General features: G+C 38.9%; 1 protein-coding gene and 1 pseudogene across 1 annotated transcript in view; both read left to right on the forward strand.

The window, feature by feature from the left end:
- MTMR9 (myotubularin related protein 9) overlaps positions 1-13,846 on the forward strand; it is an 86,015-nt gene that overhangs the window by 18,856 nt on the left and 53,313 nt on the right. The window lies entirely within an intron of this gene.
- LOC137228287 (large ribosomal subunit protein P1 pseudogene) lies at positions 18-11,471 on the forward strand (annotated as a pseudogene).

The raw sequence follows: 13,846 nt of genomic DNA on the forward strand, positions 1-13,846 counted from the left end.
TAACTTTTGAGAGAACTATGGGTAATGAGAAATAACCCAGCACTTTACTTGTGAAAATGATCACTTCCTTTTGACGAGTAATAAGGTGCAGTTGACTTATCTATGCCTAAAAGAAGTATCTATTAGCTATTAGTGCTGCAGCCTTTGCCGTTCAGAGATTTGCATAATTTGTTCCCAGTGCTGCAGCTTAAGTAATTTTTCTTCTAGTGGATTTACTGATAAAACATTAAGATCTTCATAAAGATAGTCCTGAAAACAGCTTTATATACAGTAATTAGGTTCTGAGCCATCTCCCAAAAGTCTGTTGAACCCACTGTGTATCTAGGAGAGCACTAGAGAACCATGTATCAATTTGTTTTTGTGGGATGATTTTTGTGATTTTATAATTTGGATCCAGCAGTGGATCCAGTGTACTAGATCCACTGCTCTTTCTGGAAGATTGGAAGATTGGCAGGACCTTCCTGCACACTTTCTGCTTCTACTGCTGCCCACCCTCCTGAAGCCATTTTTTTCTTAGCTTTTGTTAATACTTTTTCCATCCTGATACTTGTTTTTACTGTTAAGTATTCTGCCAGTGGACGGTAATAGTACCCAAATAACCTGTACATATGGAATGAGAAGATATACATAAATGCCAGATTAAAAACAATCAAGGTTTTTCTATCCCACTTTTACTTAGGAGTGGGATGTTGTTTATAAAGGTTTTTTGCTTTCACCGAAAAAGAAACATCTGTGTCTGTCATGGAGTGTTCCTTCCCCTTCTCCCTTAACTGGCTGAAATGTACATACCCAAAAAAAGGAATGGGCTGTATCTCATTAGGAAAGAAGCTGCAATTGACCAATAAATAGAGGCTGTTGGTCTTAAAAAAAAAAGTGGTTTTTTTTTTTTTTTTTTTTTTTTTTTTTTACTACTTTTCTTTTTCCAGCATACCTCTGTAAATGGGTCCTAGGAGGATCAAGAAGTAGGGACCAGGGTGCCATGTAGTTTAAAGAACAAAGATGTCCATAGCAGCAAAGTGAGAAAGGAAGGGGAATTTTACATTCTTGTGTATGGACCATTTTTTTTTTCACATCTTTATTGGAGTATAATTGCTTTACAATGGTGTGTTAGTTTCTGCTTTATAACAAAGTGAATCAGTTATACATATACATATGTTCCCATATCTCTTCCCTCTTGCGTCTCCCTTCCTCCCACCCTCCCTATCCCACCCATCCAGGTGGTCACAAAGCACCGAGCTGATCTCCCTGTGCTCTGCGGCTGCTTCACACTAGCTATCTATTTTACGTTTGGTAGTGTATATATGTCCATGCCACTCTCTCACTTCGTCCCATCTTACCCTTCCCCCTCCCCATATCCTCAAGTCCACTCTCTAGTAGGTCTGTGTCTTTATTGCTGTCTTACCCCTAGGTTCTTCATGACATTTTTTTCCTTAAATTCCATATATATGTATTAGCATATCGTATTTGTCTTTCTCTTTCTGACTTACTTCACTCTGTATGACAGACTCTAGGTCCCTCCACCTCTTTACAAATAGCTCAAAGTCGTTTCTATTTATGGCTGAGTAATATTCCATTGTATATATGTGCCACATCTTCTTTATCCATTCATCTGATGATGGACACTTAGGTTGTTTCCACTCCGGGCTATTGTAAATAGAGCTGCAGTGAACATTTTGGTACATGACTCTTTTTCAATTATGGTTCTCTCAGGGTATATGCCCAGTAGTGGGATTGCTGGGTCATATGGTAGTTCTACTTGTAGTTTTTTAAGAAACCTCCATACTGTTCTCCATAGTGGCTGTACCAATTCACATTACCACCAGCAGTGCAAGAGGCTTCCCTTTTCTCCACACCCTCTCCAGCATTTATTATTTCTAGATTTTTTGATGATGGCCATTATGACTGGTGTGAGATGATATCTCATTGTACTTTTGATTTGCATTTCTCTAATGATTAATGAAGTTGAGCATTGTTTCATGTGTTTGTTGGCAGTCTGTATATCTTCTTTGGAGAAATGTCTGTTTCGGTCTTCTGCGCATTATTGGATTGGGTTGTTTGTTTTTTTGTTATTGAGCTGCATGAGATGCTTATAAATTTTGGAGATTAATCCTTTGTCAGTTGCTTCATTTGCAAATATTTTCTCCAATTCTGAGGGTTGTCTTTGTTCTTGTTTATGGTTTCCTTTGTTGTGCAAAAGCTTTGAAGTTCCATTAGGTCCCATTTGTTTATTTTTGTTTTTATTTCCATTTCTCTAGGAGGTGGGTCAAAAAGGATCTTGCTGTGATTTATGTCTTAGAGTGTTCTGCCTATGTTTTCCTCTAAGAGTTTGATAGTTTCTGGCCTTACATTTAGGTCTTTAATCCATTTTGAGCTTATTTTTGTGTATGGTGTTAGGGAGTGATCTAATCTCATACTTTTACATGTACCTGTTCAGTTTCCCCAGCACCACTTATTGAAGAGGCTGTCCTTTCTCCACTGTACATTCCTGCCTCCTTTATCAAAGGTAAGGTGACCATATGTGCATGGGTTTATCTCTGGGCTTTCTATCCTGTTCCATTGATCTATCTTTCTGTTTTTGTGCCAGTACCATACTGTCTTGATTACTGTAGCTTTGTAGTATAGCCTGAAGTCAAGGAGCCTGATTCCTCTAGCTCCATTTTTCGTTCTCAAGATTGCTTTGGCTATTCGGGGTCTTTTGTGTTTCCATACAAATTGTGAAAGTTTTTGTTCTAGTTCTGTGAAAAATGCCAGTGGTAGTTTGCTAGGGATTGCATTGAATCCGTAGATTGCTTTGGGTAGTAGAGTCCTTTTCACAATGTTGATTCTTCCAATCCAAGAACATGGTATATCTCTCCATCTATTTGTATCATCTTTAATTTCTTTCATCAGTGTCTTATAATCTGCATACAGGTCTTTTGTCTCCTTAGGCAGGTTTATTCCTAGATATTTTATTCTTTTTGTTGCAATGGTAAATGGGAGTGTTTTCTTGATTTCACTTTCAGATTTTTCATCATTAGTGTATAGGAATGCCAGAGATTTCTGTGCATTAATTTTGTATCCTGCTACTTTACCAGATTCATTGATTAGCTCTAGTAGTTTTCTGGTCGCATCTTTAGGATTCTCTATGTATAGTATCATGTCATCTGCAAACAGTGACAGCTTTACTTCTTCTTTTCCGATTTGGATTCCTTTTATTTCCTTTTCTTCTCTGATTGCTGTGGCTAAAACTTCCAAAACTATGTTGAATAAGAGTGGTGAAGAGCTTCCCTGGTGGTGCAGTGGTTGAGAATCTGCCTGCTAATGCAGGAGACACAGGTTCGAGCCCTGGTCTTGCAGGATCCCACATGCCGCAGAGCAACTAGGCTCGTGAGCTGCAACTACTGAGCCTGTGCATCTGGAGCCTGTGCTCCGCAACAAGAGTGGCCGCGATAGTGAGAGGCCCGTGCACCATGATGAAGAGTGGCCCCCGCTTGCCACAACTAGAGAAAGCCCTCGCACAGAAACGAAGACCCAACACAGCAAAAATAAATAAATTAATAAACTCCTACCCCCAACATCTTCTTTAAAAAAAAAAAAAAGGAGTGGTTAGAGTGGGCAACCTTGTCTTGTTCCTGATCTTAGTGGAAATGCTTTCAGTTTTTCTCCATTGAGGATGATGCTGGCTGTGGGTTTGTCATATATAACCTTCATAATGTTGAGGAAAGTTCCCTCTATGCCTACTTTCTGCAAGGTTTTTATCATAAATGGGTTTTTAAATTTGTCGAAAGCTTTCTCTGCATCTATTGAGATGATCATATGGTTTTTCTCCTTCAATTTGTTAATATGGTGTATCACGTTGATTGATTTGCACATATTGAAGAATCCTTGCATTCCTGGAATAAATCCCACTTGATCATGGTGTATGATCCTTTTAATGTGCTGTTGGATTCTGTTTGCTAGTATTTTGTTGAGGATTTTTGCATCTATGTTCATCAGTGATATTAGCCTGTAGTTTTCTTTTTTTGTGACATCCTTGTCTGGGTTTGGTATCAGGGTGATGGTTGCCTTGTGGAATGAGTTAGGAAGTGTTCCTCCCTCTGCTATATTTTGGAAGAGTTTGAGAAGGATAGGTGTTAGCTCTTCTCTAAATGTTTGATAGAATTCGCCTGTGAAGCCATCTGGTCCTAGGCTTTTGTTTGTTGGAAGATTTTTAATCACAGTTTCCATTTCAGTGCTTGTGATTGGTCTCTTCATATTTTCTATTTTTTCCCAATTCATTCTTGGCAGGTTGTGCATTTCTAAGAATTTGTCCATTTCTTCCAGGTTGTCCATTTTATTGGCATAGAATTGCTTGTAATCTCTCATGATCTTTTGTATTTCTGCAGTGTCAGTTGTTACTTCTCCTTTTTCATTTCTAATTCTATTGATTTGAGTCTTCTCCCTTTTTCCTTTTTTTTTTGCGGTATGCGGGCCTCTCACCATTGTGGCCTCTCCCATTGCAGAGCAACGGCTCTGGATGCGCAGGCCCAGCGGCCATGGCTCACGGGCCCAGCCGCTCCGCGGCATGTGGGATCCTCCCGGACCAGGGCACGAACCCACTTCCCCCGCATCGGCAAGCAGACTCTCAATGACTGCGCCACCAGGGAAGCCCCTCCCTTTTTATCTTGATGAGTCTGGCTAATGGATTATCAATTTTGTTTATCTTCTCAAAGAACCAGCTTTTAGTTTTATTGATCTTTGCTATCGTTTCCTTCATTTCTTTTTCATTGATTTCTGATCTGATCTTTATGATTTCTTTCCTTTTGCTAACTTTGGAGTTGTTTGGTTCTTCTTTCTCTAATTGCTTTAGGTGCAAGGTTAGCTTGTTTATTCAAGATGTTTCCTGTTTCTTAAGGTAGGATTGTATTGCTATAAACTTCCCTCTTAGAACTGCTTTTGCTGCATCCCATAGGTTTTGGGTCGTTGTGTCTCCATTGTCATTTGTTTCTAGGTATTTTTTGATTTCCTCTTTGATTTCCTCAGTGATCACTTTGTTATTAAGTAGTGTATTGTTTAGCCTCCATGTGTTTGTATTTTTAACAGATCTTTTCCTGTAATTGATATCTAGTCTCATAGTGTTATGGTCGGAAAAGATACTTGATACAATTTCAATTTTCTTAAATTTACCAAGGCTTGATTGGTGACCCAAGATATGATCTATCCTGGAGAATGTTCCATGAGCACTTGAGAAAAATGTGTATTCTGTTGTTTTTGGATGGAATGTCCTATAAATATCAATAAAGTCCATCTTGTTTAATGTATCATTTAAAGCTTGTGTTCCCTTATTTATTTTCATTTTGGATGATCTGTCCATTTGTGAAAGTGGGGTGTTAAAGCCCCCTACTATGAATGTGTTACTGTCGATTTCCCCTTTTATGGCTGTTAGTATTTGCCTTATGTATTGAGGTTCTCCTATGTTGGGTGCATAAATATTTACAGTTGTTGTATCTTCTTCTTGGATTGATCCCTTGATCATTATGTAGTGTCCTTCTTTGTCTCTTGTAATAGTGTTTATTTTAAAGTCTATTTTCTCTGATATGAGAATTGCTACTCCAGCTTTCTTTTGGTTTCCATTTGCATGGAATATCTTTTTCCATCCCCTCATTTTCAGTCTGTATGTGTCTCTAGCTCTGAAGTGGGTCTCTTGTAGACAGCATATATATGGGTCTTGTTTTTGTATCCATTCAGCCAGTCTGTGTCTTTTGGTGGGAGCATTTAATCCATATACATTTAAGGTATTTATCGATATGTATGTTCCTATTCCCATTTTCTTAATTGTTTTGGGCTTGTTATTATAGGTCTTTTCCTTCTCTTGTGTTTCTTGCCTAGAGAAGATCCTTTAGCATTTGTTGTAAAGGTGGTTTGGTGGTGCTGAACTCTCTCAGCTTTTGCTTGTCTGTAAAGGTTTTAATTTCTCCATTAAATCTGAATGAGATCCTTGCTGGGTAGAGTAATCTTTGTTGTAGGTTTTTCTCCTTCATCACTTTAAATATGTCCTGCCAGTCCCTTCTGGCTTGCAGAGTTTCTGCTGAAAGATCAGCTGTTAACCTTATGGGGATTCCCTTGTGTGTTATTTGTTGTTTTTCCCTTGCTGCTTTTAATATGTTTTGTTTGTGTTTAATTTTTGATAGTTTGATTAGTATGTGTCTTGGCGTGTTTCTCCTTGGATTTATCCTGTATGGGACTCTCTGTGCTTCCTGGACTTGATTAACTATTTCCTTTCCCATATTAGGGAAGTTTTCAACTATAACCTCTTTAAATATTTTCTCAGTCCCTTTCTTTTTCTCTTCTTCTTCTGGAACCCCTATAATTGGAATGTTGGTGCGTTTAATGTTGTCTCAGAGGTCTCTGAGACTGTCCTCAGTTCTTTTCATTCTTTTCTCTTTATTCTGCTCTGCAGTAGTTATTTGCAGTATTTTATCTTCCAGGTCACTTCTCCGTTCTTCTGCCTCAGTTATTCTGCTATTGATCCCGTCTAGAGTATTTTTAATTTATTTTATTGTGGTGTTCATCGTTGCTTGTTTCATCTTTAGTTCTTCTAGGTCCTTGTTAAATGTTTCTTGCATTTTCTCTATTCTGTTTCCAAGATTTTAGATCCTCTTTACTATCATTATTCTGAATTCTTTTTCAGGTAGACTGCCTATTTCCTCTTCATTTGTTAGGTGTGGTGGGTTTTTTCCTTGCTCCTTCATCTGCGGTGTGTTTTCTGTCTTCTCATTTTGTTTATCTTACTGTGTTTGCGGTCTCCTTTTTGCAGGCTGCAGGTTCGTGGTTCCCGTTGTTTTTGGTGTCTGTCCCCAGTGGCTAAGGTTGGTTCAGTGGATTGTGTAGGCTTCCTGGTGGAGGGGACTAGTGCCTGTGTTCTGGTGGATGAGGCTGGATCTTGTCTTTCTGGTGGGCAGGTCCACATCTGGTGGTGTGTTTTGGGGTGTCTGTGGACTTATTATTATTTTAGGCAGCCTCTCTGCTAATGGGTGGGGTTGTGTTCCTGTCTTGCTAGTTGTTTGGCATAGGGTGTCCAGCACTGTAGTTTGTTAAGGTTGAGTGAAGCTGGGTGTTGGTGTTGAGATGGAGATCTCTGGGAGATTTTCACTGTTGGATATTATGTGGAGCTGGGAGGTCTCTTGTGGACCAGTGTCCTGAAGTTGGCTCTCCCACCTCAGAGGCACAGCACTGACTCCTGGCTGCAGCACCAAGAGCCTTTCATCCACACGGCTCTCTAGCTTCCTACCCCAGCTATACTGAATTCCTTGCAGTTCCCTTGATTCATTCGCCAATTCACGCTGCCCCGCCTCTTTGGAGCATTTTTATATAGTTTGTGGATATCTACCTGTATTTACATTTATATTCAGGGTCTTTATAACATTAAAAACTGTATAGTAAGCATTCTCAAATGCATGATGCTTTTCTTTTGTATCCATTAACTACTAGCTAACAGCTACCTTAGAGGAATCCTTAGTTACTTCCTAGGTGGAAAATGGCAGTCAGAATTTGATCTGGAAGGGAGATGTCTGGATGATTTTCTTGATTATCCAGAAACGTCTGTATAAATGACTTGCTCATGATTTATCTTGTAGTTAGGTGCCATAAGTGAACCAGTCTAAGTCTACATTCAACAAGCCAACGTTCAAATCAGTCTCCTATTCTGTGCAGAAATCCTCTGTGCTAACACATCCACGATGTGGTTGTCCAGCTTCTGCTTGAAATCTCTAGTGCAAGAGAATTTGCAAAATCATACGGTAATGTCCCAGATGGGAACAGTCCTAATACCAAGCTGAAGTTCCCCTGTACTTAGACCCCATGTTTCTGATGTTGTGTTGTGTTTTTCAGGTTGTCTTATTCCTCTACTATGAATTGTTCTTCAAATTAAGAACTTTTATGTCCCCATTAAGTTTCCTCTTCTACAGATTAAATATCAGTATTTATTTCAGCCTTTTCCCATAGTGCTGAACTCAGGGCCCCACCCTGTCCTGGCTGCTTTCCTCAGCAAGGCCTTCAGTTTGTCATTGATTCTCTTAAAACATGGTACCCGTAACATTTAGCGTAGATTGGAACTATTACTGATACTTTACTGTACCCTAAAGTTGCATTGGCCTTTTTCAGAATTAAATTACTAATGAAATAAACTAAAATTCCTTCATCCTTATACATGTGTTGTTAAGGGATCCTCCTTGCCTTTTTGTTTGTTTGTCCATTCATTCATTCTTATATTCAACATTTTTTTCTCGTAGGCATTTCCTTTTGGGGTTAGCTACTTAGTTAAGCAATTTGTATATTTGAATTTCTGTTTTAAATTCCTGCAAATTTTGTAATCCACAAATTTAATGAGAACATTTTTAATGCCTTGATTTGAGGTATTTGCTTACTATTGCTAGATTATGGAAATTTTAGATAAGCAAAGCATGGTCCCTTCCTTTTAATTGTTCAAAGTCTAATAATTATCTAAGTAATTGAATACAATAAAATAAGTGCTGACAAAATTTCCACAAGACACAGGGGAAATGAAATTATTAGATCTGTGTTATAGAAAGTCAGTTCTGTTGCAAAATGCTGAGAAACTGCTTAATCGGATACTGTAATAACATAAAGTAGATGGTTGGATCAGTAGCAGAGTGATTACAGTGCAGAAGGATTCAGGAAGTGGAATTAAAAGGAGTTGGTGAGTCACTCCCTGGATGTGAGAGGTAAAACAGGCAGTGGCATCTAGGTTTTACCATTGAAATGGGAAAGACAGAAAGAGAAATATGTTTGACAGGGAATGAGCTGAGTTCAGTTGTGGGGATGGCAAATTCAAAGGGCCTGTGTGGTACATGTCATTGAATATGTACAAGAGATAGTTTAGAGCTTATTTGAGAGATCTGTGTTAAAAATGAAATATTGAGCATAATTAGTGTATACATTGTGGGAACCATGGGGAGAAGTTGATATTGCTGAGGGAAAGCATCTAAAGTAAGTAGGGGGCCAAGGATGAATCATGTAAGGGATGAGTGGAGGAAAAAGCCAAGGGAAGAGCGAGCTTCAAGGAGGGGGTCACTAATGTGAAAGCTTCTTATTCGTTGTTTGTTTATTGTCTCTCTTCTGGTCTAGGATACAAGCTGCTAGAATATAAACTTTAAGATGGTGGGAAACATACATGTCATTCTTATTCTCTACTGTATTCTTTTTTTTTAACATCTTTATTGGAGTATAATTGCTTTACAATGGTGTGTTAGTTTCTGCTTTATAACAAAGTGAATCAACTGTACATATACGTATATCTCCATACCTCCTCCCTCTTGCATCTCCCTCCCACCCTCCCTATCCCACCCCTCTAGGTGGTCACAAAGCACTGAGCTGATCTCCCTGTGCTATGCAGCTGCTTCCCACTAGCTATCTATTTTACATTTGGTAGTATATATAAGTCCATGCCACTCTCTCACTTCGTCCCAGCTTACCCTTCCCCCTCCCTGTGTCCTCAAGTCCATTCTCTATGTCTGCATCTTTATTCCTTTCCTGCCCCTAGGTTCCTCAGAACCATTTTTTTTTTTTTAGATTCCATATATATGTGTTAGCATACAGTATTTGTTTTTCTGTTTCTGACTTACTTCACTCTGTATGACAGACTCTAGGTCCATGCACCTCACTACAAATAACTCAATTTCGTTTCTTTTTATGGTTGAGTAATATTCCATTGTATATATGTGCCACATCTTCTTTATCCATTCATCTGTTGATGGACACTTAGGTTGTTTCCATGTCCTGGCTATTGTAAGTAGAGCTGCAATGAACATTGTCGTACATGACTCTTTTTGAATTATGATTTTCTCAGGGTATCTACTGTATTCTTAGCACATGATTGGCAAGCAGTTGATATTTGTTGAGCAAATGAATATAGGAATGTGTGCATTTATGCAGGATAGGACAAAAGGACAATAAGGCCTTCTATATATCTTTGGAATCCTCTGCCACGTAGACATATATCACTTAATCAGTCAGTATTCATTGAGTAAGGTTTTTTGACCATCTCAAAAACTTTCTAAATAGTATTAGCCAGTCCCTTCTTCTCTATTATATCCAAAAGAGATGTATGGTATTGAGAAGACAGAGTACTAAAACTAGCTATCAAGATATCTTATGTTGCATCCCAGATATGTTGGCTGCTTGACTTTCTGGGACTCAGTTTCCAAGTCTACACGATGAAAGTATTGGACAAATGATCTTTAAGAGTTCCTCCCCTTTTAACATGCTTTTATTCTAGGATATCATGAAATATTATTTCAGATACTTTGCTGAAATACACATATATAGTATATCAGTACTCCCAATCTACTACTTCAGAAATTATATACAACAACGATGATGATAAGGTAATGGTTGAGTAGCTTCTATCTGACAAGACCTCCTGCAGATATACAATGACAAACTATGAATAAAATACAGAAAACTACTACTTGGAGGCTCTGGTAAGTGAACAGAAATCAGCATATTTTAGAGGGGAGTGAAAACTTAGAGGAAGTGAATGACAGAGTGAATTTCCTATTTTGCGGGCCTTGTCCTGAGGCCGGTGAAATTATGGCATTGATGGTATAGGACAGCTAACATTCTGGTGAAAAGCCCACTTTGTCTCTGGTGGGAGGAAGGGCTTGGGGAACCAGAGAGCCAGAGGAGGGGAACCTTGATTCTGTATATAATCCTGAATCTCTGGCTGACTCTTGACCCATGATTGCATGGGAGAAACTGGGAGCAGTCAGAGCTAAGGTCTGAGCTGCCGTGCACCTCAGATGTTACAGAGTTTGCAGTTTAAGTCTGAACAAGCCGTTTCCTTGTAAAACAGAACCATAACACTCTTCAAAGATGTGTAATAGAATTCAGTTTCTGGACATTCACAATGTCCAGGATACAGTCCAAAGTTGAGCCAGGATGTTATGACCCGTTCTCAAGAAAAAAGACAATCAGCTCCCTTTCCTCAGCTGCCGCTAAGGTGCTTGGTCCTTCTGAGGAAGCTAAGGCCGCGTTGGGGTGCAGCCCTCACTTCATCCGGTGACTAGCATCGCTCCTGGCAGCACCTGGCTAGCACTCACCCACACCGTGGCCTCCGTCTCGGAGCTCGCCTGCATCTACTTGGCCCTCATCCTGCACTACTGAGATGACGGTCATGGAGGATAAGATCAATGCCTTCATTAAAGCAGCAGGTGTAAATGTTGAACCTTTCTGGCCAGGCTTGTTTGCAAATGCTTTGGCCAGCCAGTGTGGACCTGCCCCAGCAGCTGGTGCTGCCCCAGCAGGAGGTCCTGCCCCCTCCCCCAGTGCTGTCCCAGCTGAGGAGAAGAAAGTGGAAGCAAAGAAAGAAGAATCTCAAGAGTCTGATGATGACATGGGCTTTGATTTTTTTGACTAAACTAAACTTCTTTAGTAACACAAAAAGCTGGGCTCTTTGCAAAAAACAAAAGACAATCAGCAATTGCCAACCCCAAGATGACTCAGATGTTCACGGGATCGTACAAGATCTTTCGAGCAGCTGTTTAAACTGCCCAACTTTCCATAAAGGAAACTATGCTTAAAATGAGACAAAAGACAGGAAACCTCAGCAGAGAAATAGAAAACATTAAGAAGAGTCAAATGGAACTCAGCATTTTTTGAAAAATTTGTATCTGAAATAAAATATTCACTAGGCTAAATGACAGAGGACAGAAACAGTAAAATTGAAATTAGAGCAATAGAAATTATTTGGAGAAATAAAGAGAGAAGAGAAATTATGGAAAAATAAACAGAGCCTCAAGAATATGTGGAACAATATCAATATATCTAGTATATATATAATTACAGATCCAGGAGAGAATAGACAGAATAGGTAGAAAAAATATTTAAAGAAATAATGTTCAGAAACTAAAAATTTGGTGAATATTCTGAATTCAAAAAACTCAGCAAGCCCCAAACAGGATAAGTATGAAGAAAATCATGCTAGGCACATCATAGTCAGACTGTCAATGAACCATGATAACATGAAGATCTTGAAAGCTGCCAGATAAAAACAACACATTACATACACAGAGACAATTCAAATGACCGTGGACTATTCATCAGAAATCATGGTGACTAGAAGACAAAACTTTTAAAGTGTTGAAAGGAGTAAAACCTATCAACCCTGAATTCTGTATCTGGTGAAAGTATCTTTCAAGGAGGAAGGTGAGACAACATTTTCGGATAAAAAGAAGCTAAGAATTTGTCACCAAGAGACGTTCACTATAAGAAATGTTAAAGGAAGTTCTTCAGACTGAAGGGAAATAATACCAGAGGGAAACCTGAATACTCAAAATGATTGAAGAATATTGAAAATGGTAAATTCTAGGTAAATATAACAAGCTATTTTTTTTCTTTTTAGTGTCTTTAAAATATGTATGACTACTTAAAGCAAAAACAATGGCATTGGGGGCTTCCCTGGTGGCGCAGTGTTTAAGAATCTGCCTGCCAGTGCAGGGGACACGGGTTCGAGCCCTGGTCCGGCAAGATCCCACATGCCGCGGAGCAGCTAAGCCCGTGCACCACAACTACTGAACCTGCGCTCTAGAGCCTGTGAGCCACAACTACTGAGCCCGCGTGCCACAACTACAGAAGCCTGTGCTCCACAACGAGAAGCCACCACAGTGAGGAGCCCGCACACAGCAACGAAGACCCAATGCAGCCAAAAATAAATAAATATATAAATAAATTTATTAAAAAAACAAAAACAAACTATGGCATTGCCTTTGTGGTGTTTATAGTATATGTAGACATATTACGTATGGAAACTCATTAAAAATGACTGGGTGTGGTGTGGCTGAATGGATATAGATCAGTACAGCTTCAAGGTTTTTACATATTACGTAATGTGGGCTAATATTTAAATTAACAATATATATTATAATCCCTAGAGCAGAGTTTCTCGAACTTGGCGCTGTTGACATTTGGGCTAGATAATTCTTTGTTGTGAGAAACTGTCCTGTGCATTGTAGATTGTTTGGCAGTATCCCTGGCCTGCCACTAGATGCCAGTAGCATTCTTCTCCTCCAACCCCAGTAGTCTTCAGTCATTGACAGATGTTCTCTTGGGGCAAAATCACCCCTAGCTGCGAACCATTGTCTTAAGCAGTCACTTCTTAAAAATGTTAAGAGGTATAATTAAAAGATTAATACATTAAAGTGCAATTCTAAAAAGTATTTAAATAATACAAAAGAAAGTGGGAAAGAAGAAACAGCAATAAAAACTGAAGGGGCAAACAGAAAATAAATGCTAGACTAAAATCCAGCTGTATCGATATTTAATATTGGTGAGCTAAATGCTCCAATTAAAAGGCAGAGACTGTCAGAATGAATTAAAGAAAAAAGCAAGGGAGTTCCCTGGTGGCCTAGTGGTTAGGATTCCAAGGCTTTCACTGCTGAGGGCTCGGGTTTGGTCCCTGGTTGGGGAACTCAGATCCCTCAAGCTGCGTGGTGTGGCCAAAAAAAAGAAGAAAAAAGCAAGATGCAAATATTGCTGTGTACAAGAGATGCATTTTGAATATAAAGAGACAGATTGAAAATAAATGGGTGGGCAAAATGTGCCATGAAAATAATAAGTATAAAAAAGAAGTAGCTTTATTAATTCCAGATTAAAAAAAAAAACTTCAAGACACAGAATATTATCAAATAAAGAGGGTCATTCCATAATAATAAAATTCATCAGGACAACATAATGATTTATATATAAAAATAAATATTTATGCCTGATAGCCAAAATTGATGGAAATGAAGAAATAAGCAATTCTGTGATGATTGTAGATTGTTTAAACTGCCCTCTCAGCAAGTAATAGAACAACTAAACTAAAAACAAC

Source organism: Pseudorca crassidens, chromosome 7 (genome assembly GCF_039906515.1).
Source record: "Pseudorca crassidens isolate mPseCra1 chromosome 7, mPseCra1.hap1, whole genome shotgun sequence".
Taxonomy (NCBI): Eukaryota; Metazoa; Chordata; class Mammalia; order Artiodactyla; family Delphinidae; genus Pseudorca; species Pseudorca crassidens.